The sequence below is a fragment of the Podarcis melisellensis genome (genome assembly GCF_964234715.1).
Source record: "Podarcis melisellensis genome assembly, chromosome: W".
Lineage (NCBI taxonomy): Eukaryota > Metazoa > Chordata > Lepidosauria > Squamata > Lacertidae > Podarcis > Podarcis melisellensis.
Window position 1 is genome coordinate 14,087,709 of NC_138535.1, and position 26,184 is coordinate 14,113,892.

Here is a 26,184-nt window from a genome sequence, read left to right on the forward strand (position 1 = left end):
GGAAAACCAACAGCACATTGACTGTGGAATGCAAAACATTGTCCCGTGACAAGCACTTCGCTGCACAGTGAAGGAAGCAGAAACCAACAGATTATACCTCAATGCAGGCTTCAAGGAAGGAAACCAAGGCGCAAAATGAACACTCAAGCCCTTCAAGATCCCATTAAGCAGGATTGCTTCCAAATGACTCTTAAGGACCATCTGCTTTCAGAATTCCCTGATAACATCGAGGAACACTGGACCAAGCTAAAAACATCCATTATTGCAGACTGTGAACAAACTATTGGATACCAAACCAAGAAACACCAGGACTGGTTTGATGAGAATGACAGTGAGATCAAACACATGACTGACAAGAAAAGGAAGGCCTTTCAGATCTGGCAAAGAGATAGACACTGTGCCACGAAGAAAAAAACCTATGCCAACGCTAAGGCTGAGGTTCAAAGAAGAACCAGAGAACTAAAAAAACCTGGTGGGTAAATAAAGCTCAAGAGATCCAGCAATTAGCCGACACTCATGATTCACAGAGTTTCTTTAAAGCCACAAAGACTGTCTATGGGGCAATAAATCATGGCATATGCCCCCTACGCTCAGCAGACAGTATCACACTTCTAAAAGATAAGGAAGCTATTGCACTGTGCTGGAAAGAACATTAACAACATCTCCTTAACCACAACTCTTCCGTAGCTGCTGAGGTCCTCTCACAAATTCCACAAAAACAAGTTAGAGATGAGCTTGCAGTATCTCCAAATCTGGGAGAGTTGTGTACAGCTATTAACCAAATGAAAAACAACAAAGCCAGTGGACCTGATGGGATACCTGCCGAAAACAGGCCCCAGTGCCTGGGAAGAGGAGTCAGCCTTTCCCGAGGGGGCCAGTTTCCAACAAGTGGCAGCAGAGGATGGTTTCGATCCATCGACCTCTGACAGTTCCTGATGGATTGCTGCCTGTTGAACGCGGATTGAAGGATTCTCCGGTTCATCGAAGTTCAGCTGTTTTCCTGCTGTTTGTTTTTTGGATTAAAACACAGCGAAAGTAAAGTTCCTGCATTCCGGGGGAGAGCCGATAACAGCCAAGGAACTGTGAGTACTCTGTGCTGATTTATGGGCTCGTTAAGCATCAAAGGCAGATGACGCAAGCCGGAGTTGAGCAGTTAAGGCTCAAAGGCTGTTGGAATTTACAGCTTGCTTGCTGCCAAGGATTTACAGCTAGTGGTTGATAGCTGTTAATTGGGCTCAAGATGGATGCCAAACCGGGGATGGGGCTGCCCTACCCTCCGCCGTTATCAGATGGCAATTATTCTTCCTGGTCTCTGAAACTGCAAGCCCTGCTCGAGAGACAGAGAATATTTGGAGTAATTTGAAATCCCATTCCTGCTGCACCAACAAGGGCCTGGAATGACTCTAACATGCAGGCAAGGTCTGCAATCGTCTTGTATGTAGGGGACGATCAACTGGTGCATATTTCAGGTTTGGAATATGCAAGGGACATGTGGCTTGCTTTACGACGTATTCATTTGCGTGAGGCAGCTGGGACTGCGCTGCTGCATTTTGATAAGCTCACAAACTTGAGACTGAAGCCTGATGGGGATATTCAAGCGCATCTGACGCGGATGCAATATCTTCGCCAGCAGATGGCGCAGAGGAATTTTCCACTTGATGAGTCAATTTTTTGTTTTATGATCATAAACAGCTTGGATCAGAGATTCAAGATGGTTGTGAGTCAGCTGGGATCACTACCTGCTGCAGATCTGACGGTGCAACACATTTGTGCTGTTTTGCTTAATGAGAATGACAGACTGGCTGCAATGGCTGTTGCTGATGGGGTGAGTGAAGCTGCATCTGCCAGTACTTCACCCACTGTTGTTGCTCAAGAGGAGCAGGCTGTAGCCCTAAACGTCACTCGATACTACAATTGTGGTCAGGCTGGGCATGTACAAAGAGGCTACAAGCAAGGGTCGTGCCAAGTCACAGGCGAGACCAGCCAAGGCATTGATGTCGCCAAAGGCTTCATCATCGGTTGAGAATGCGTTTGTAATAGACGCTGCAGCCACAGAGCACCTGACAGGATAGCAGAGTTTATTCTCTACATTTCAGGATCAACACTTCACTGTGAAACAGGCCAATGGTCAGGAGATGGAAGCAACTGGATTCGGGACTGTATTTCTGGAGAGTCTGAATTTGACTATAAACAATGTTTACTTTGTCCCAGGTTTAAAATTCAACTTGCTGATCGTATCTCAGATGACAAAGAAAGGATTGGTGATATCCTATGATGAGAAGAGATGCAAGATCTTCAAGGACGGAAAGCTGTATCTTTCTGCCAAAGAGAAAGATGGCTTGTATCTGTTGTGTTTTGATTGCAATGATTGTAATGCTTGTGAAACTAAGATGTCTTCTTTTACAGGTTCTACCACAGGTTCCAAGGAGAAGAAATCCACGAAGGTTACCAAGATATTTCAGCGGGTGTATGCTGACGTAATTGGTCCTCTACCGCCCTCTAGAGGCAAAGCAAAGTTCTATCTTGTAATTGTTGATCATTTTTCTCAGTATGTGTGGATTCACGTGCTGCAGACACCACAGGAAACCTTAGCAAAGTTCAGAGAGTTTTGTGACAAGGTTAAATTTGTTCATGATGCTAATGTTGAAAGTCTTTTCACAGATGAAAAGCCAATTTTTGTTTCACAGGATTTTCAAGATTTCCTTGAGAAACGTGAGATAGATCATAAGATTGCTGTCTCTGAAGCTTCATGGAACAAGAGTGTGTGTGTGAAGGTGAACACAGAATTGCAGAAAGGCATGAAAGCCCAACTGCTAAGTTCACATTTGCCCCAAGAGTTCTGGGCCGAATCGCTGAACGCATATTCTTACATGTGGGTAAGACAGGTTTCAGCAGGTATGGAAAGTTCTCCATTTGAGAGGCTGTTCCACAGAAAACCTTCAGTTAAACACTTTAGGGTCTTTGGGTCTCATGTGCGTGTGGATACACCACAGTGAATTAAGGGTGCCAAGGGCATTTTTGTGGGTTATGAAAAGGGTTTCTACAGAGTAGTATTGCCTCAATCTGATCAAGTGATTCTCACAAAGTTTGTAGAGAGCACTGCAAGACAGGAGAGAAAGGTTCTCCACACATTTCCCACTGATGTCAATACAGATGAGTATTCTGATACTGAGAGTGACACAGAGAGCTCGGAGAGTTCTGCTGACACAGTCATTGAGAAGGGTTCATACACAATGTGTTACAATATAGAAGCAATGCAGCTGCGAGCTGCTAGCTTGAAAACATCACATGATGGAATGTTGGGACTGTTCCGTGGGAAACAGAGGGACAGTCAAGTCACAGTGCGAAGCACCGGAATTAGCTCAGAGTGTAATATGAGCTCTTCCTCTTGTTCCTGTACAGGAAGTACAGGATGTGTTTGTCACTCGACTGCTGGAGCTTGAAGAGAGCAGTCATGTTTTTTGTAACGCTGCAAAGACAGAAATAAAGGCATGTAAATACGTTTCTGTCTATCTCTTTCCCCTGCCGGGGGAGCAGGAAAGAGGGGGGGGGTGTTCTTCTCACACTGAGAAGAATCGCCTATCGTGACCTAGCCTGAATCTTGCTGGGGAATGCAGACAGGGAGGTCAACAGGAGATCAAGCCGGGTGCCTGGAGAGTTGCCAGTTACTACTGATATAGGCTTGAATTCCGACATCTGGTAGCAGCTCCGATGTTTTTGCTACATGCAGTAGCAAAAGAGGTCGATGGATCGTATTCATCCTCTGCAAGGAGATAAAGGAAGATATGGTTGCGGGCGGATGGAGGCTACAAAGGATGGCCAGAAGCAACGGATTCCCTCAAGGTATGGTGATTTTATGGCTGTGAGAGTGAACGCGAATTGAAGCATTCTTCGGTTCACAGAGTGTCTGCTTTTGGATAAAAACAGCACGGAGAAACAGCCCGCATATTTCACATTCCTGGGACTGATAAGGTTTGCTGCTCAAGCCTGCCAAGTCCAGTTGCTAAGCAACGAGACGTGTATGCTTTTCAGCTACTTCTGAGCCAGTTAGCTTGAAAAGAAAGTGGAAAATTACTAGCCAACGGAAGTGAGGCTGGGACTGTGAGAGGCTGGAAAAACACTGGTGAAAAAAATCCAGCGTTTGTTTTGTCTGTTATCTCACTGCTCTTGGAGGGACTTTCAAGACAGCCTGAGTTTAGCTGCCAGGTGCAAGGCAGTAAACAACCAGCTATTGTATTTTACCAGCGTGTGACTGAGAGAAGAGGCTTGGAATGAAGATGGCCTTATTCAGTCAGAAGCTGAGTGGGCAAAACTGGGAACAGTGGAGTTTTGCAATGGAATATTTGCTAGTGGGAGAGCAACTTTGGCACTTAGTGCAATCCCCACTACCTGATGCTGGACATGCACAGGGGAAAAAGGCTGAAGTTCAAAATGAGCTTAAGCAGCATTTGATCAGAATTCTGGCTTGAGCCTATTCTGTTGGATGCTGTGGAGCCACAAATCGCTTGGCAATCCCTCCGAAAAGCTTGTCAAGCTGAGATGGGAAGCAAGGGCCAAGAGTTGGCTGCACGACCAGAGAGAGAGAGCCAAGAAAGCGATAGCCAGATTCTTGAAAGCTCATTGAAAGCTGAGAAGAGCTTTGACCCCAACAGGGGGAGTGAAGGAACTGTTGCTGTTGCTGTTCCTGTTCTTGATGCAACGGATGTTGCTGACAGGGGGAGTGAGGCTCGGAGTTGTAGTGCCCCCTCTGCTATTGCAAGAGAAGAGCAAACAGAAGCTCTGAACGTTGTTTGTTGTCGCAATTGTGGCCAGCCTGGGCATGTTCAGAGGAGCTGTAAGAGGCCACGTCAGCAGAAAGGAGCTAAGGGGAGCTCTGCAAAGCTTGAGGCGTCAGGCAAGACTCATACTAAGTCCCAGATGGAACCAGCTATGGCTTTGATGTCACTAAAAGCCACACCAGAAGTGGAAAACACTTTTGTTTTGGACACGGGTTGCACGCAACACATGATGTCGCGCCGAGAACTGTTTTCTACGTTTAAGAAGCAGAGCTGGAAGCGACCGGGTTTGGAACTGTGTATCTAGAGAGTCTGAACTTGACTATTAACAATGTATATTTGGTTCCTGATTTGAAGTTCAATCTGCTGAGTGTTTCACAGATCACAAAGAAAGGACTGACTTTGTCCTATGATAGAGAAAGCTGCAAAATCTTCAAAGATGGAGAGCTGTATCTTTCTGCCAGAGAGAAAGATGGACTATATTTATTGACTTTTGATCAAAATGATTGCAATAGTTGTAATGCATTTGAGTCTAACATGATTTCTCTTGCAGGTGTGAAGAAAAACGTCCAGAAGGCGACAAAAGTTAACAGTGCATTTCAGCGAGTGTATGCTGATGTGATTGGTCCTCTAGCACCATCTAGAGGCAATGCAAGATATTATCTTGTGTGTGTGGATTATTTCTCTCATTATGTATGGATATACATATTGCAGAGACCAAAAGAAGCCTTAGAAAGGTTTAAAGAGTTTTGTGACAAGGTTAAAAATGTTCATGATGCTAACATTGATTGTCTTTTCACAGATGAAAAGCCATTTTTTCTTCTGCATGATTTTCAGGATTTCCTGGATAAGCAAGGCATAAGGCACAAGACTGCTGTTTCTGCAGGAGCATGGAACAAAAGTGTCTGTGTGCAAGTGAACAAAGAATTGCAAAATGGGATGAAGGCGCAATTGCTGAGTTCACATTTTCCACATGGGTATTGGGCTGAATCTTTGTTGTGTTATTGTTACACTGGGCTGAGAAAGGTTTCAAAAGATTTGGGAAGTTCTCCTTTTGAGAAGCTGTTCCATAGAAAACCTTCTGTGGCCCATTTTAAGGTTTTTGGGTCTCATGTGAAATCTGATGCTCCAGGTGGAGTAAAGAATGCCAGAGGCATTTTTGTGGGTTATGAAAAGGGTCTCTACAGAGTAATTTTGTCTGAATCTGGTCAGGTGATTCTCACAAAATTTCTAGAGAGTGCTCCTGAACAGAGGAGAGTAATTGTTCACACATTTCCCACTGAGGACAATTCAGATGATGCTGATGATTTTACTGATTACAGTGGTACTGAGAGTGACAGTGATAGCTCAAAGAGCTCAGTTGACACAGTCATTGAGAGGAAATCTCACACAATGGCTAGACCTTCACAAGTGAAGGATGAACCACTGTTTACTATTGGAACTGGTTCTCCAAAGAGTCCTGAGACTGAACCAGTCAGCAAGGAGGATCAGCACCTCATACGCAGGTCTGAGAGAGTCACAAAGGGCGTACCACCCAAGAGGTATTCTAAAGAGTTTGCTAACTGAGCTGTTGCATGTGTTATTATTGTTGACAACTCAACACAGGTTGAAGCTGTGTCTAAGTCAGAGACAAAGACACAACTGTTAGGATATTTCCGTTCCACCTCTCTCTCTGCGCCAGAACACGCTAGCAGGCGGTCATGTTTGTTCTTTGTTCTGACCAACGCTGAATAAACATTCTAAATGATACCCTCCTGAGTGCAACTTTTGCTGTGTGTGAATTCTGCTGACAGAGTGTGCATCAGCCCAGGAATGTGGCAATCTATTTCTGGAGCTGGTGTCGCTAATCGCTGATACTGTATCTACGGGAGATCGATGGATGTCCGGAGTCGACGTGGAGGCAGTGGTGGCCTTTGTCTCCCTGGCAGTATCCCAACAACAGGTTATGGGCCCAGAATCACGGCACTTACAGGAGAGTAAGACTGCGACAGACAGCTGAGGTATGTGTTGGAAACTCGAAAGCAGAGGCTTTTCTGAATGCCGCGGCAAAAAGTCTTTGAACTCCGGCTGGCCTAAGTTGGTCTGGGAGCTGAGCCAAGAAGGCTTCGTGATTAATGGGAGCCAAGATAATGAGTCTTTGAGGTAAAGAGAGAGACTCGGGCTCAAGAAAAAACCTGAAATGGAGTTTTTCCAAGCATCTGAAGCTGCTGAATGCCCAAAGTTAAATGGGAAAAATTATCAGACCTGGGTGAAATGGTGTGAGAGTTTGCTGCGTCAGTATGGAGTATGGCATACTGTGTCTCAAGCCCCTCCAGTTCCTCTGACAGAGAAATGGGAGGCCCAGAATTCGAAGGCCATTGACCTAATCGTCTTATCCGTCTCTCTGGAGGAAATAAAAACGCTAGCTGGAAACACGACTGCACGTAAGATGTGGAATGCTTTGAAGAGAGCTCATCTGCCAGTCATCCCAGCTCAGAGTCTGAATGCCCAGAGTGTGAATGCATCGGAGGTCCTGGCTGTTTCCCAGAATGCGAATGAATGCAGGGATGCTGAGGGCACCAGTTGCAAGCTGCAGGGGGAGCAGACTGTGATGCCAGCCCAGGCAGCATTCCAGCCTCCAGGGGGAGCCAAGGAGTCGGCAGCTGAGAGCTCTGTTTCTCGTGGGAACCAAGGTCATCGCCTTTGCAGACACCGGAAGGCCAGAGGTAAACAGAGCAAGATGCCTGCAGATGGCCCGGAGCAGAGGGGGGGTGAAGAGCCCATGCCAGTGGAAAACAAGGCTATGTTTTTTAGGCACTCCTTCACCAAAGGCTAAAGGCAAGTTTGATGGCCAGGAGCAGGGGGGCAAGCTGCAAAAGCCCACGCCGGTGGAAAACAAGGTTTTGCTTGCCAGAAAAACTTCTCCAAAGGCTAAAGCCAGGTTTATTGTGGACTCAGGCGCCAGTCGCCATTTATCAAAGGATAGACATCTGTTTATCTCCTTCACACCTCAAGACGGAGAGATCCACTTGGCTGATGGAAAGATGTTGCAAATCACAGGAGAAGGGACTGTTAAACTTGCAAGTTTGCATACAACCATCAGAGATGTACTTTATGTTCCAGGAGCTGCGGACAATTTGCTCAGTGTCCCACAGCTGACTGGGCGTGGTTTTGAGATTTCCTTCAAGAGGAGCGTCTGTGTCATCAGGAAAGGCAAAGAGGACATTTTGCATGCAAAGTTTATGGATGGCTTATTCTGTATAACTTATGATGACAATGCTGTTGTGTCTAATGTTGATTCTTGTTGTGTTGCACAGACTAACTCTAAGTCCATTAAGTTCACCAAGAGTGTTGAGTACAATCTTAAGTGGGGGGGGGGGAAATGTGGGAATTTTCCAGAGTTACCCAGAGGAGGATGAAGGTGATGTGCACAAACCAGATAATGTTGAGAAAGCTGATGATGATCAGAGTTCGGATTCCAGTTCAGTGGGTGGCGCTGCTGCTGGTGTCAGTGACAGCGATGACACAGCAGACTACAAGAGCGCAAAGGCCTCAGTCAGACCATGTGATGCGTCTGACAATGAACTGGAAGAACCACTGTTCACCATTGGTCACTTTTCTCCTAAGAAGGAGGAGATGAGTCCAGAAGACTTGCGTCTGGTTCGCAGGTCTGAAAGGGCGACCAAAGGCAGACCTCCAAAGAGATTTGCTGATGAGTTTGCTAAGACGGCAACTGCTGTTCTTAGTAGCTCAGAGAAGGTGTGGGAACCTTCAAGCTTCAAAGAGGTTCAGGAGTTAACCTCTAAAGATGCTGAGCCTTGGCTAAATGCCATGAAGGCTGAAGTTGATTCCTTGAACAGGAACCAAACTTGGGAGTTGGTACCGGTAGTCCCAGGAATGAGACTGGTTGGCAGCAAATGGGTCTTCAAGGCCAAGACAGACCAGAATGGCAAGGTTGTCAGACACAAAGCCAGATTGGTGGCCAGAGGTTTTTCACAGGTACCAGGACAGGATTACCACGAGACCTACTTGCCCACCGTCAAATATGAGAGCATTCGACTGATGCTCAAGATCGCTGCAGAGGAGAAACTGCATGTTTCCCATCATGACATTAATACAGCTTTTTTGTACGGGATTTTGGGGGAGGAGCTGTACATGCTTCCACCTGATGGAATGCAGATACAGAAGGGAATGGTCTGTAAACTGCGGAAATCCTTATATGGTCTCAAGCAGAGTGCCAGGTGTTGGAACACAGAACTCACTGAGACATTGCTTTCTCTAGGTTTTCACCAGGGCAAAGCTGATCTGTGTGTGTTTGTCAAGGAGGAGGGGCAAAACAAACTGTTTATGTTTTGTTGATGATCTTCTGATGTTTTGGAAGAATCAGGCTTTTTACCAAAGCACCCTTGCTCAGCTGAAGGAGTACTTTGACATGAAGGATCTTGGTGAGGTATCCAACTATCTTTCTCTGCAGGTGGAGAGGGACCAAGCAGGTAATTTTCTGGTACACCAAACACAGAAAATCGCTGATGTATTAACCAGGTTGAATTTGGTTGATGCAAACCCAGCAGACACACCGATGGTGACAGGTTACCAGGTAGATAGTACTGCTGAAGCGTTTTCTGACACTACGCTGTACAGATGCATTCTAGGCAAGTTGAATTTCATTGCTCGATGCTCAAGACCTGACATTGCTGTAAGCACCAACCTGCTTAGCAGACATGCTAACAATCCTACTGTTCAGGATTGGAAAGCTCTGAAGCGCATAGCCCGCTATTTGAAAGGGACTATGCACTACAGGCTGAGGTTCACCAGTCAGAAGACTGGAGGTCTTGAAATCTTTGCAGATGCAAGTTTTGGAAGTGACACCACGGATGGTACAAGCACTTCTGGAGTATGCTACATGTACAACCACTGTCTGTTTGACTGGTTGTGCAAAAAGCAGACGACAGTGAGCCTAAGTTCCTGTGAAGCAGAACTCAATGCTCTGTCATTTTCACTCATGGATTGTGAATGGTTGATGCAACTGTTTAAGGATATCAGGGTTTCTGTGAAATGTCCTATACAAGTGTATCAAGACAATAGATCCTGTTTGGCTATGCTGAACTCAGAAAGTTGCAAGCAAAGAACCAAGTACTTGCAGATTAAGCTACATCGTGCAAGAGAGTGTATTCAGAAAGGACTGATTCAGGTGTCCTACATGGCAGGAAATGAAATTCCTGCTGATCTGTTGTCTAAGGTTGTTAACAGAGAACAACTTAAGGTTTACGTACAGAAGTTGCAATTGGGTTGAACCACAGGTACTACAGGTTACACGGAAAGGGGGAGGATGTTAGGATATTTCCGTTCCACCTTAAAAGGGAGCAGGCTTGTGAGTCACAGAGTCTGCGTATTTCCTGTTCACAGGATGTTTATGTTTGCTATTGCTTTCGTTTTCTCTCTCTCTACGCCAGAACACGCTAGCAGGCGGTCATGTTTGTTCTTTGTTCTGACCAACGCTGAATAAACATTCTAAATGATACCCTCCTGAGTGCAACTTTTGCTGTGTGTGAATTCTGCTGACAGAGTGTGCATCAGCCCAGGAATGTGGCAATCTGTTTCTGGAGCTGGTGTCGCTAATCGCTGATACTGTATCTACGGGAGATCGATGGATGTCCGGAGTCGACGTGGAGGCAGTGGTGGCCTTTGTTTCCCTGGCAGTATCCCAACAACAACAGGGAGTTGCTAAGTGTAACACTACATTCTCTAGCCAAGGTAATGCAGATGCACTCATTCCTTGGAAGTCAGGCAACCAGAGAGGTACACTGGGGAAACCAGTTGTGGGTAGTTCCAAGGGTGGAACTGAAACAACAGGGGAGTGTTATATGTATAACAACTGTTTGTTTTCTTCTCTGGATCAAGCTTTGTTCGCAGCTCACATTAATTCATATGGGGGAGTATGTTACGATATAGAAGCAATGCAGCTGCGAGCTGCTAGCTTGAAAACATCACATGATGGAATGTTGGGACTGTTCCGTGGGAAACAGAGGGACAGTCAATTCACAGAGCGAAGCACCAGAATTAGCTCAGAGTGTAATATGAGCTCTTCCTCTTGTTCCTGTACTTTGCGATGAGTATTCTTGCTGCTGTTGTTGCATACATAAAGAAAGTTATATCCTTCTTTGGCACCAATTGGCCGACCATGCCAAGGAGAAAGGCCTCTGGTTTCTTCAGGAAGGTATATTTAAATAACTTTTTCATTTCATTAAAAATCATCTCCCAGAATGTCTTAATCCTTGGACATGTCCACCAAAGGTGAAAGAATGTACCTTCAGTCTCATTACATTTCCAACATTTATTTTCGGGCAAATGGTAAATTTTTGCCAGCTTGACTGGTGTCATGTACCACCTGTAAATCATTTTCTTTAAATTCTCTCTGAGGGCATTACATGCCGTAAATTTCATACCTGTGGTCCATAACTGTTCCCAGTCAGCCATCATAATATTATGTCCAACATCTTGTGCCCATTTAATCATAGTAGATTTCACCGTTTCATCCTGAGTGTTCCATTTCAACAGCAAGTTATACATTCTTGACAAATTCTTAGTTTTGGGATCTAACAATTCTATTTCCAATTTTGATTTTTCCACCTGGAAGCCCAGTTTTTTATCCATATTATATGCCTCCATTATTTGATAGTAATGGAGCCAGTCTCGCACTCTAATTTTTAATTTTTCAAAACTCTGCAATTTTATTCTGTCTCCATCTTGTTCCAAAATTTCCCAATATTTCGGCCATTTGTCCTCCATATTGAGTTTTTTCTGAGCCTTCGCTTCCATTGGTGACAACCATCTTGGGGTTTTAATTTCTAACAAATCCTTGTATCTCATCCAAACATTAAACAGTGCTTTTCTAACAATATGGTTTTTAAATGCTTTGTGTGCTTTAACCTTGTCATACCACAAATATGCATGCCAACAAAATACATTGTTAAAACCTTCCAAATCCAGCACATCAGTGTTTCCAAGAAGCAGCCATTCTTTCAGCCAGCAAAATGCAGCTGATTCATAATAAATTTTAAGGTCTGGCAGGGCAAATCCACCTCTTTCTTTAGCATCAGTTAATATCTTACATTTTATTCGAGGCTTCTTGCCCTGCCAGACAAATCTAGAAATGTCTCTCTGCCACCTCTTGAAACAGTCCATTTTGTCTAGAATTTGCAATGTTTGAAACAAAAACAGCATCCTTGGCAATACATTCATTTTTATCACTGCAATTTGGCCTAACAATGATAACTTCAAATTTGACCATATTTCTAAATCCTTTTTCACTTCAATCCAACATTTTTCATAGTTATCCTTAAATAGATTCACATTCTTGGAAGTCATGTTTACCCCTAAGTATTTCACTTTCTTAACCAATGTTAATCCTGTCTCCTTCTGAAACTTATCTCTCTCAATCACAGTTAGATTTTTCTCTAAAACCTTAGTTTTCATCTTGTTCAACTTAAAACCTGCTACCTGACCAAATTCTTGAATCAATTCCAATACCCTTTTAGTGCTAGATTCTGGTTCCTGTAAAGTCAATACCAAATCGTCAGCAAAAGCTTTCAGTTTGTACTGTTTAGCTCCCACTTGTATGCCTTTAACCAATTGGTCCTTTCTAATAATATTTAGCAGAACCTCCAGGACCGATATAAAAAGTAATAGAGAGATTGGGCAACCTTGCCGTGTTCCTTTCTCAATCTTAAATTCTTCTGTCACTACATTGTTCACAATTAATTTTGCCTTTTGTTCTGAATAAATTGCACCTATACCATTTTCAAAACCTTGACCTACCCCCATCCCCTGTAAATTCTTCTTCATAAAACTCAAAGAAATATTATTGAAGGCTTTCTCCGCGTCCACAAATATCAAAACTGTTCAGTTTCTGTTAATTGATTCTCATGAAAACTTACAGATTCTGGCTTCACACAATTAACTCAAGGCAGTGTCAATTTACTCTTGGCAGAAAGCCAAGGTCTGCTTGACCTAGAAACTACTTACTCTGATTGGTTAACGACCAGCACTCAACTCTCTTATCTAGGAATGCTAGCACAGTTTGTGCAGGGTGTGTTAGGAGTAGAAGTGCTGTGTATGGTTAAGAGAGAGAGAGAGAAAGAAAGGATTTATTTTGCTTTGTTTTGTATGCAGAAACTCTGCTGGTTTTATTTTCCTTTTAATAAATCCTGTAAATAGTTATTCTGAGTCTAGCTGACTAGTCATTTCCACCTCAACTAGCTTCTTCGCTGTGCAGGAAAACTCTGCTACGCTTGGGCTAAAGCCATTAGAGCTATGCCTGGCACTTCAAAGTTCCATGAAAATCTGCTTTAGTATTAATATTCACTTGTAATTTTTCTAAAATATTAATTATGTTCCTCGTGTTGTCAGACAAATGTCTGCCCGGGAGAAAGCCCACTTGATCTTTATGGATTTCTTCTACAAGCACCTTTTAAAATCTCTTAGCCAAAATATCTGCAAAAATTTTGTAATCCACGTTAAGCAGCGATATGGGGTGGTAATTCTTAAGTTGTGTCTTTTCAGTCTCTGTTTTCGGTATAAGTGTAATATAAGCGTCCTTCCACGACTCTGGTGCCCTTTTCCCTTCCAGTATTTCATTACAGACTTCCTTCAATGGTTGTATTAACCATTCTTTCAAAGATCTGTAGTATCTTGAAGTCAAACCATCCGGTCCTGGAGATTTACCCAATTGCATATTCTGTATGGCCCCTTCCACTTCCTGATCCGTTATTTTATAATTCAACATTAACTTATTTTCCTGAGAGATTTTCTGTAGTCCATTTATTTTCAGAAATCGATCAATGTCCATTTCTTTCTGCTTCTCCTGTGTGTATAGTTGTTTAAAATACCTCTGGAAGCACTTTCTGATCTCCACTGGGTTCAATATATTCTTTCCTTCCACTTCCAAATTCGTAAAAGTGTTAAGTTTTTATCTTTTTTTCAATTGCCAAGCCAACAGTTTTCCACACTTATTTGCCGATTCAAATGTCTTTTGTCTCATTTATTTAATGTTCCATTCTATTTCCTGATTCATCATTTCCATATATTGTACTTGATATAACTTTATCTCTTTCAGGATCTCCTGTGATTTTGGTTTTGCTCTCAGTTTCTTCTCTCCTTCCTTTATTTTCTCCAGGATTTTATCTTTTTTTTCATTTTGGGTTCTCTTCTTAATTGCATTTTGTTGTCTCAAAAATCCTCTCATAACCGCTTTACTTGCATCCCAGATCACTCTTTTTTCCACTGTAGTATTCATATTTATCTCAAAATAGTCTCAAGGTTTTTTGGGCCTTCTTAGTCACTTCTTCATTCCTAAATAAAGTATCATTCATCCTCCATCTGAAAGAACCAATTGGAGTCAATTTCATTTCCATCTTTACAGCATTATGATCAGAACAAATTTTGGGGCAAATTTCCACTTTGTTGGTCTTCGGAACCAGCCCTCTAGTTACCCAAATTTGGTCAATTCTTGTCCATGTCATTTTAGCCTCAGAGAAGAAAGTTCCCTCTCTTCCCAGAGGGTTCTTCGTTCTCCAGATATCAATTAAATCCAAATTTTCAGTCATGTCAAAAAAGGTTTTTGGTAGTCTACCATCTTTGGTAACTACCTGTCTCTGTGCCTTGTCCATATTTGTAGACACCACTCCATTCATATCTCCCATCAAGATCATATTGTAATCCATATAGTCCATAAGAGTCTCATGTAGCTTCTTAAAAAAATCCAATTTTCCTTCATTTGGTGCGTAAATGCCTACTATCAAAAATTTCTCTCCTTGTGATTGGATTTCAATTGCGATAAATCTTCCTTGATCATCTTTAAATATAAATTTCGGTGATAGGCTCTCCTTTGCATATAGGACTACTCCTCTTTTTTTAACTTTATCTGACGAGATAAATTCATGGCCCAAACTTTTATTAGTCAATATCTTCCTATGTAGCCTTATCACATGTGTTTCTTTTAGACAAATCAAATCCAATTGTTCCTTTTTCAATAAATGAAAAACTCTCCTCCTTTTTTCCGGGGAGTTCAGTCCATTCACATTCCAGCTTAATACTTGCAATGCCATGATGTGATTACTCTGATTTTCCTCCAACTGCACCCAATGCTTGCTCTTCTTCTGTTGGTGGTGTTGGTATCACATTCACTGGGCAGTCCAGTCCAAAGGATAATGTTGCTATGTCCACTATTCCTCTTTTTGGTGATCTTCTGTCCAATGCTTTTTGTTCTAGTCCTCTGTCTGGTGATCTTCTGTCCGACGCTCTTGGCTCTTTTCCAAGTTCCTTCTGCAGATCTTCTTCGTAGTTATTCAAAAACTTTACTTTGTCTTCTACTGATCTTATTTTTATTTTCCTTCCTTTGAAACTAAAGGATAGACCTTGGGGAAATTCCCACCTGAAAATGATTTTGTTCTTTCTCAGCAGGGCAACCAAATCACCGTAATTGGACCTAAGATCCAAAAGATGTTTTGGGATATCTTTAAATATTTCCACTCTTGACTGTAGTACTTCCAAAGGCTTCTGGTAATGCCAGCCCAAAATTTTATCTCTCTCTTCTTTAGTTTGGAGGGTGCTCAAACAGTCTCTTATTCTATTCTTCTCTTTCTTCCCTCCTCTTCCTAGTCTAAAGGCCCTCACAATTTCAAAGTCCTCCTGTCCCAAGTCCAAATCCCAAAAATCCGCAAACTCCTGCGTGAGAAAATCTATCAAACTATCCTTCTCCAGTTCAGGTAAAGCTCTGATCCTCAAATTTGTCTGTTTTTCCTTAAGCTCAATCATAGAAAGCGTCAACTTGTGGTCCTCAAGTTGCCTCTGTAGGACTGGCACTCTCTCTTTTTCCAGTTCTGTAATTTTACCTTCCACACAGCAGCTACTTTTTCCTTGGCTTCCTCTGCGGTCTGCCGTATCAAAGTAGATTCCTGTATCAGTTTCTCAATAGATTCTGTATTAGTATTCACCTTTTGTCCCAAATTATTTAGAATTTCTGTATTTAGATCAATTTTAGTAGTTGCAGCATCCACTTTCTTATTAAGCTGTTCCAATGAAGCATTTATCTTACTTAGTGCAAGCGCTAAGGCCTCTTCTGATGACATTCCTCTTAGTTTGGGATGTGCTAGTACAGCCGCAGAGGAAGCAGAGGGGCCAGATGCTGATGCTGAGTAGTATTTTTGTTCAACGCTTTTCTCAGGGTTGTGTTCTCAGTGTAACTTGAGACCTTCCTGCTGTTCTTGCAAAGGAGGAGTTAGTGAGATGTTTGGAGGTTTCTGAGAGAGCAGACATGCTTTGTGCAAGCTCTTATGCAATGTACAGTCTAGGAATAAAGTAGAATAAATAGACTACTTTTCTGACTGTTTTCTTCTTCCTGCTGGCATGCAAGGGGGAAGGGAGTGTGCATCTCTCAAGAGGGAGGTGTCGCTCATTGAAGATCTCCCTGGTCTGACCGAAGACCAGCCAGGGAAGATCACCGGTAACAGGCCCCAGTGCCTGGGAAGAGGAGTCAGCGTTTCCCGAGGGGGCCAGTTTCCAACAGTACTTACCCAAACATTGGGGAGCTGGAAGAGACCAGTAGCTTACCTTTCAAGACAACTGGAGAATATCGACAAAGGATGGCCCCCATGCCTTTCAGGAGTGGCAGCTACAGCTCTTCTGATAAAAGAAGCAGATAAACAAACCTTTGGACAGGAAATTGCAGTCAATGTACCACACGCTGTGCTGACCCTGGCAGAATATAAAGGAAGCTAAAGGTAAAGGGACCCCTGACCATTAGGTCCAGTCGTGGAAGACTCTGGGGTTGCAGCACTCGTCAGAGTACAGCTTCTGGGTCATGTGGCCAGCATGACTAAGCCACTTCTGGCGAACCAGAGCAGCGCACGGAAACACTGTTTACCTTCCCGCCGGAGCAGTACCTATTTATCTACTTGCACGTTGATGTGCTTTCGAACTGCTAGGTTGGCAGGAGCAGGGACCAAGCAACGGGAGCTCACCCCGTCATGGGGACTCGAACCACCGACCTTCTGATTGGCAAGCCCTAGGCTCTGTGATTTAACCCACAACACCACCTGCATCCCTTATAAAGGAAGTTATTGGGTCACAAATGAGTGGATGGCAAAATAACAATAACAATTTATTATTTATACCCCGCCCATCTGGCTGGGCTTCCCCAGCCACTCTGGGTGGCTCCCAACAGAATATTAAACAGAATAAAACATCAAACATTAAAAACTTCCCTAAAAAGGGCTGCCTTCAGACAGTGGAGATGGCACGGGGGAGAACCTCAGTGCAAACGGGCAGAACCACTCTACGATGCTAGCGCCTCAAAACCCAGCAAGTCAGCACTGAACTCTCCATTAATTTAAAACTGACAACAAAGAAGCCCCCCCCCCCCATTTAATATACAAACGAAATAACAGAGTGAGATGCAGCGGAGTAAAGGGGGGGGGCAGAGTAAAAGATTCAAAAACACTGTGAAAGCTTTGAAAGCTGTGAGGGGTTCACTCCCCACAACGCATGTAGTATCTGTCACATTGCTTCACGAGGGGTCCCTAAAAGACTTGAGTAGCACACCAAAGTTTCAGCGACCAGTAAAATAAACTCAATCGACCTCCCGTACTCCCCTGAAAGCTACAGCCTCAAGCAAAAACCTTTTAATTAAGGCATAAATTCCTGGGTTACGTAATGCCTTACTTTAGGAGACTTCAAGGCAGGAGACTGCCGGGCTTTGTGTGGAGGAATGAATGAGTCAGCATAGTGAGGCATAGTGAGGTGCCGCCATAGCGGAAGTGCCAGCAAACACAACCAGGGAAAGACGCCAAAGAGCAAGTTTGCAAAACAAACTAGCAGAACAAAGGAAGTGAAGAGGAGGAGAGAGAGAAACACAGTACTACTAGTGGCCAGTCAAGAAAGGACTTACAACTGGGACTTCCGATTTACACGCAGACACAGTAGGAGTGAGGAAAATCGCTCTGCGGTTTTCTGAGCAGCGCGGGGGTTTAGGGGCGACGCAAGGGCACTGCGCTCCCCCAAACCTCAAGGGGAGAAGGCTTGAGGGACAGGGCACCCAGCGACATTGAAGAAGCACCCCTGCTTTTTCAGGTTTTTTATCAAGAAGCTCGAGAGCGGACGGAGCTGCAGACGTGACAGGGAAGCACCACCACCCCCGCGTTTGCGATGTCTTTTTGCCTCTACTGGAAAGCGGTAAATCTCCAAAGTTAACAGATAGATTTCTCAGTGTTCGGAGAGAACGTTAATCTTAATATCTGGGGAAAAACACTGAGAGATCTTTGGATGTTAAGGGATTGATTTACGGAGTCCTTTTCTGCACCGGCGAAAAAATGGCGCAGAGAAAGGAAGTAGCAAAGGAAAGTAAAGACATTAACGATCCTGCTGAGTGAGTATGGAGGGAAAGCTTTTCACAACTTTGTTTAAAGACTGAGAGCTAATTTGGACAAAGAGTTGCGAGAAAAGCTGAACTGAAACTTTATTTTATCTTTTGGGCTTTGGAAGAAAGAAAGAAATGCGAAGGCTGCCCCTTCTCTGGAAGGGGTGAGGTTTAAAGTCATAAATTTAAGTCTTCCAAAGAAAGCCTTACAGAAAAAAGACAAGCAAAGATAAGACCTGGGAAGTAACAACAGCAGAGATTTATGAACTGAGCTCTAAAAATAACAACAATATTTTTGAGTTTAAAGGACTTTTAAACTACTACGAGATTATTAGACTACTAATGGCTGCAAGTATACGGAGAGTCCTTCCACTTTAAGTGCTCACACTCCCTCTTTTTTGGTTTTTCCAAGAGAAAAAAAATTCTCCTCTTTCTGGACTCCTTTTTTCCCCTTATAATAAACTGAATATCGGATATACACTGCAGCAAGTTTTTGTGCTTTACTTGTGACCTTCTGGAAGTACAGTGACTCAGGAGTGGGGAGCCATTTTCTTGCTTTTCTCTTGTAATGTATTGCTGCCTTCTTCCTGAACTCTATGTTCTGATTTGGATTATAATACCATAACTCCTTAATAAGAAGGCAGAACAAAAGAGACCTCTTGGACTATAAATACATATTTTTGGACTACTAAAAACTTTTAAATAGATTGGTTCAATCTGGATTAGGCCTACAAGTGGCTGAAGAGCATTTAAATTAAATGGGATTAGGCCGCCAAGTGGCTGAAAATTGAAAATTGAAAGACACATCTGCACTAATTAGACTAAGTGGGTTAATCGGACAGAAGGAGTACTAAACTGTATTAACTGGACTGAGTTTACTAATTTGGACTGAACCCTTTTAAATTAAGGTATTGGTCCCTTCGGAATAACTGTTTATAGGGTTTTTGGAAACATGTTAACAAAAGTGGTCTATTGGTAATATTAGATCTAAAAACAAGAATTAGCCAATAGGAGACTATAATACAGATAAGGAGCTCAAGGAAGAAGGGGTTTAAATCAAAATATAGAGAATTGGGGAAAATGGTTGAAAAGGGACACCTAGTGGCATTTTTGCAATAGACAGCTGGTTGGTTGGATATTAGAGGAAACAGTGTTGAAGCTCTCTGTATTTAGAAATCATTAGAGGTGGACTGTAGGCCCCCTAGGGGTAAAACTATAAACTGCACCAGGAATTTTGGTAATAGTTTGGAAAATACTGTAATAATCTAAGAAAGTGGGCTCAAAATGTCAGGGAAAAATGGCAAGAAAGTAGGTGGAACGCCAGCAGAAAGGAGAGCATCACGACAAGAAGAAATCAAAGATCTGGCTGCTCTCTGGTGGAAGATAAAAGAAGAATTCAAGCAAAGTGATCAGCTCCTAGAAAAGAAGTTAGGGGAGGTGCAGCAAAGGTTAGATAAGAAAATAGAGGGGGCAGTCGGCGAACTTTCAACTAAAATAAAGGATCTGACAATTAGATCCAAAACAATAGAGGAATCAACTAAGAGAATCCAAAAGGAAGTGAAAGAGAATAAAAGAGACAGACAAAATCAAAAAGGAACTAGGAGATTTGAGTAAAAGTCAAGATCAAGTTTGGGACAGCCTAGCCATGCTCGAAATGAGACAGAGGCAATTAAACCTAAAATTCAGAGGCGTAGGTGAAGAGACAAATGAAAATATCAAGGTTAAAATGATTAAAGAGTTAGCTAAATGGCTTGGTATGAAGGAAGAAGAGGTTAAATTCACTGTGGAAAATGCGTTTAGAATAAAAGTTAAGTCCCTACAAGCCAAAACAAAGAGGTTACCGGGAGACTGCTTAGTGATATTCAACTCCTTAGAAATGAGGAATGCGATACTGAAGACAAGCTACCAAAAAAAGCTGACAATTGATGGCAGACCGATCATCATATTCAAAGAAATACCTACTAGTTTCTTACGAAAAAGAGAGGGATATAAACAGCTGGTGAGTGTCCTGAAAAGAAATGGTATACAGTATAGGTGGGAGTTCCCGGAAGGGATCTCCTTCTATTATAAAAACAAAAGATTTAGGCTGACAGATATACAAGAAGTGAGGAAATTCTCAAGGAGATATGAGAAGGACCGTGGAAGGATGGAGGACAAAATCGGGGAAAGGGAGTCTGAAGTGGAGGAGAGAAAGAGGAGGAGGGACAGAGAGGAGGAGATAGAAGGAAGAGGAAAAGAGGATGATGATGAGGAAATACAGTGGTGCCTCGCAAGACGAAATTAATTCGTTCCGCAAGTCTCTTCGTCTTGCGAGTTTTTCGTCTTGCGATGCACGGTTTTCCATAGGAATGCATTGAAAATCAATTAATGCGTTCCTATGGAAACCGCCTTCCCACGACCTCTTCTGGCGGGCGGCATTTTACAATCGCCCGGGACAGCGGAGGACTTCTCCGCTGTCCGGGGCGATTTAAAAGCCCCTGGGAAGGCAGGCAGGGGGGACAAAGACTTTTGCCCCCCGCCTGCCTTCAGAAGAGGTCCAGGACAGGCTTCGCGGACCTCTCCGCAAGCAGCGGGAGCGCTCCTTGCGGAGAGTTGCCAGCGCGCCCAGGCTTCGCGGCCCTGCCGCCCGGCTTCGGGACATCGTTCCGATGCCGGGCGGCGGGGGGAGGCTTTCTCGCCCCGCCGCCCGGCATCGGGACGATGCCCCGAAGCCGGGCGGCGGGGGGAGGCGTTCCTGCCCCGCCGCCCGGCATCGGGACGATGCCCCGAAGCCGGGCGGCGGGGGGAGGCTTTCCCGCCCCGCCGCTCGGCTTCGGGACATCGTTCCGATGCCGGGCGGCGGGGGGAGGCTTTCCCGCCCCGAAGCCGGGCGGCGGGGGGAGGCGTTCCCGCCTCGCCGCCCGGCATCGGGGCATCGTTCCGATGCCGGGCGGCGGAGGGAGGATTTCCCGCCCCGCCGCCCGGCATCGGGGCATCCTTCCGAAGCCCGGCGGCGGGAGGAGGTGTCCCCGCCCCGCCGCCAGGCTTCGGAGGAGGTCCGAGGACAGCGGGGAAGACGCGCTGCGCTTCCTCACTGTCCCGGAGATTTCCCTATGGGCTGTCGTCTTGCGAAGCAAGCCCATAGGGAAATTCGTCTTGCGACGCGCCTCCGAAACGGAAAACCCTTTCGTCTAGCGGGTTTTCCATCTTGCGAGGCGTTCGTCTTGCGAGGTACCACTGTAGAAGAAGAAGTAGAGGGAGAAGAAGAAGAGGAGGAGGAGGACTTAGAAGACAAGACTACTCGAATTTAATTTTTAGTCTTTTTTTTCAATTGTAGTTTTTTGACAGTTAACTCTAATTAGATAATAATGACATTAAAATTAATAACATGGAATGTGAATGGTTTGAATGAAAAATCTAAGAGGAATAAAATTGAAAATGTACTGAAGAAAAAAAATCTGGATGTAATTTGCTTGCAAGAGACCCATATTGCTAAAAAACATAAGCACATTCTGAAAAATAAAAGACTAGGGGAGGAGTTTATTAGTTCTGATGAGTGCAAAAAAAGAGGGGTTGTCCTTTATGTTAAAGAAAATTGGGAACCCAAATTAATCTGTAAAGACGAGGAGGGGAGGATATTGGGAGTACAAATTAATGTTCAAGGTGAAAAATTGAATGTGGTCTCTATCTATGCCCCTAACACTAATAAGGCGGAATTCTATAGAAAACTGGAAGAGAGACTGATTGAATTAGATGGTCAAAAAACAATTGTACTAGGCGACTTTAATGGAGTGGTTAAAACGGAATTGGATAAGTCATCAAAGACAAAGAAAGGCAACCAAGGGAAACTGCCAAAAACTTGGTTCAATTTGGTGGAAAACATGGATTTAATAGATGTTTGGAGGGAAAAGAATCCGAGTACAAAACAATTCTCCTTTTTTTCGGAACCCCATCAGAGCTGGGCAAGGATAGATCAGATCTGGGTCTCAAGATGTATAATACCAAGAATTTCAAAATGTGAAATACAGCCAAGAACTCTGTTGGATCATAACTCCATTAGTTTAGAAATAAAGGGCAAAACACAGAGTGTTTACAGATGGAGGATGAAAGACTATCTCTTTGAGATCCCCGAGGTAACTGAAAAGGCAAAGGCCACTCTGGAAGATTACCTTAAATGGAATTTAAATAAAGATACTGTCAGGGTTTCAGGGAGAGAAGAGCAGATGGGGGAGGAGACAGAGAGCGAGGGGGAAGAATCCCAGAGAGATGAGGAGGAGGATGACGATGACCAAAGATCGTCCATGAGTTTGTCCAGTGAGTCAGAAGACTCCCAGAAGGGAGCCCCCCTGGTCAGACCAAAGGGGGACCAAGGGGGAAGCAGGGAGGAACAGGGGAGCGAAGGGAGAAGCCTCAGTAGGAGTAGGACACAGGAGCCAGCTTCTCAGCCGGAACGGAGTGAAGGGGGTGGAGTTACCAGGGTGTCAGAGGGAGCAGAGCGTGAAGGAGACAGGGGGAGAAAATCGGAGCAGGACGCTCAGCCGGAAGGGGTGGAGAGTAGCACCGGGAGCAGTGTAGCGGTCGAGAGAAAGGTCAGAAGCAACGTACGCGCGCCAAGTTCAAATGTAGAGGCGCGCGGAAGTGAGGAGAGCCCTGGGGAGGAGCCCGGCCCCAAAGCGAGAAGGAGGGGGGCGGAGGCGTCAGAGGATTCAGCCTCGGGCGAGTCCCGGCGAGGGGGAACCCAGGGGGGCAGAAAGACCCTGCGGAAAAGGAAGGAGAGGAAGAGGTGGTCCAGCACAAGCCTCTTAAATTGGTGCCGAGGCGGGACAGATTCAGAGGGTACTTCAGCGATCTAACGGTACAGACGTAGAGTCACAAAGATGGAATGTAAACGCAACCATGATCTTCAATAAAGACTTTCTGTAAATAAACCGGATTGGAATTGGGTCTCTTGTGAGCTGGGACCAGACGGGTGGCTCTGACAGATACCAACATTGACATAGTTTGGGACGCAAGCAAAGCTGTCATGAGGGGAAACTCTTGGCATGGCAGAAAACGAAGCCCCGAGCTTGCTGGGGAAGCGCTTAATTCTCGAACGCAAGAAATTCAGACCCAAAATTGATTTTTAAAAGCGGATTGTAACATCAGGAAGGATTCGGATATGAAAGAAATAAATACGGAGGTCAGCCGTCATCTGCAATCAGCTCAGACGCATCATACAAGCAAAGCTGGAGAAAGGGAAGTGAGTTGCCGCTAGCGGCTATTGTTTCTTTTCCCCCTTTTAACTGGCAAAGAAATAACTTTTCAAGAGGATACGGAGCAACTTAAGAAGAAACAAAGTTAAAAGGGGGGGCAGAGGGACTAAAATTGGAATTTGAAGGTCCTCTTTGTAACTGTGAGAGAAAAGAGAAGGAAAAAACGTTTCCAGTTTCACTTTTTTAAAAAACTGTGCAACGGAAGCTTCCTACTCCATTGTTCCTCTTTACGGACGGAGACAATTGTGAAAAGGACCTTTTTTCTCTTTATTTTGGGCATTTCTGCATATTGTCTTTGGGGGGATTATTATTTAGGTGGATTTATTTTATATTTTCATTGGCCATTATTACCATTTGGGTTTTTTATTTTTAGAAAAACCTCTAAGTAAAGTTTGACTTGTAGACTTCTCTCTTAACTTTTTGGAGCCTGGGCCCCCTGTGGACAGAAGAGAAATTACAACTTGTTTTTGTCACCTGTTTTTCTTGTTCTCTTTGGTTTTGTGTATTTTTCGCCCCTCCAGAAGGGGTTGGGCTTTTCTGGTTTTTCTTTCTTTTCCTCATTATTGGGCTTTTTGTGAAGTATCTACTTGGATCTTCTTCATCTGGATATAAGTGTGGTTTAACTTTAAGAAGGATTACATTACCCTTTATTTGGATACAAATATTTGGAGATTATTTTTTTAAAAATTTTTTGGCACAATTAAAAGACTAAAGTGGATTACAAAATTAAATTGGATTACAAATTTTAAATTGGATTACAGTTCAAATTACAACCTGATTATAAAGGATCGGAAAGGAATAGCCTAATTGGTGGCAGAAGATTTTAAACTTTGGATTTTTTGAGAAGAATAAACTTTTTTGGTGGCACAGCTGGAACAAAATTGGATTACAAATGGGATTATAAATGGACTACTAAGATTTCTAAAGGGAATAGCCTAATTGGTGGCAAGAAGAACATATTCATTTGGTTTGTGTTTTAAGTTCTTATTCTTCCAAAGTTTAAGGATGCGATTGGGCTGAAGATAATTGGACATTAAAAGTCAAGATTTGAAATTGGAATTAATAAAGGACTAAATTACAAATTTAATAATATATAAAATACCAAAATAGAATTTAATTGGATATATTTGTGCCTTGAGTTAGGTTTATACAAGGTTGTTTATCAAGTGGTGGTGGGAATTTATTTTCATAAATTTAATTTGGATTACTACATGAGAAGTGTTTAAAGTAGATTTGTGGAAATGTCTCACCAACCGAAGAAAGGAGGCGACGGGGGAACACCAGCAGATAGAAGAGGATCAAAGCAAGAATCAGACTTCAAGGGAGAAATTTTAAAAATGTTTGCAGAAATCAGGCAAAGTGAAAAGAACTTAGAAGAAAAATTAGAACAAGTGGATACGAGAATTGGAAAAATGGATAAAAAAATTGATGAGACAGTAAATGAGCTGAAAGGGAAAATCAAAGAGGTATCTAAAAGAACACAATCCCTGGAGGAAGGGATGAAGAAGACAAGAATTGAAATGAAGGAAGTGAAGCGTGAAGAAGAGAAAATCAAAGTGGGGCTATCAGAAATCAATAAGTCACAGGAGGAGATATGGGATGTAATTGCCATGAACGAACTGAGGCAGAGGGAAGTGAACCTCAGACTGAGAGCTGTGCCTGAGGTTCAAGGAGAGAATATTAGAGAGAAATTAATAACAGAGATAGCACAATGGTTGGAGCTACAAAATGTAGAGGTTGTGAGAACAGTGCAGAATGCAATTAGGATGAGAGTAAGAACATCAAAATCAAGGAAAGTTCCAGGAGATTGCCTAATTACCTTTAAAGACAGAGGAATGAGAAATTTGATACTCCAAAAAAAGAGGAAAAAGACTAAATATTGATGTGAACTATATAATCATCTTTAAAGACATCCCAATAAGATTGTTGAAACGAAAAGACCCATACAAACCACTGGTCCAAATTCTTAAGAAGAACAAGATTGAATTTAAATGGGAATTCCGGGAAGGGATTTCCTTTTTTTATAAAAGTAAGAAGCACAGACGTACTAGCCCAGAGGAAACAGGCAAATTTCAGAGAAGATACAAGGAATTAACAGCAGAAGAGGAAGAAGTAAAAGGAGCAGTTGGAGAAGTAGGTCCCTTAGGAGGGAAGCATTTGGAAGAGAAGGAGGAGGAGAACGGGGAAAAGACGGAAGAGGAACAAGAAGAAGAAGAAGAACAAGAAGTTGATAGATTATAAAAAATAATAACTTAAATTAATTTTAATCAGGAGGTCATTATGGCGCTGAAATTGTGGAATTGGAACATTAATGGAATGAATGATCGGAAAAAACGAAATAAAGTTGAACAATATTTAAAAAGGAAAAATTTGGACATTATTTGTCTGCAAGAGACACATGTGGCAAGAAAACATAGAAAATTTTTGATTAATAAAAGATTAGGAAATGAATTCATATCTTCCGATAAAGGGAAAAGAAGAGGGGTTGTATTATATGTAAGAAATAAAATTGAAGCCCAGCAATTTTTTAAGGATGAAGAAGGAAGAATTATTGCTGTCCAGATCAAATGGCAAGGCGAAAAACTAATAATTGTCGGGATCTATGCACCTAATGGAAATAAGACTGATTTTTATAAAAATTTAGAAGAAAGACTGTTTGAATATATGGATCAAAAAATTATAGTAATGGGAGACATGAACGGAGTAGTTTCAGTGGAAATGGACAGATTAAGAGATAAAGAAGTTAGCAAAGAAGGAAAACTACCTAAGACTTTCTTTTCGATGA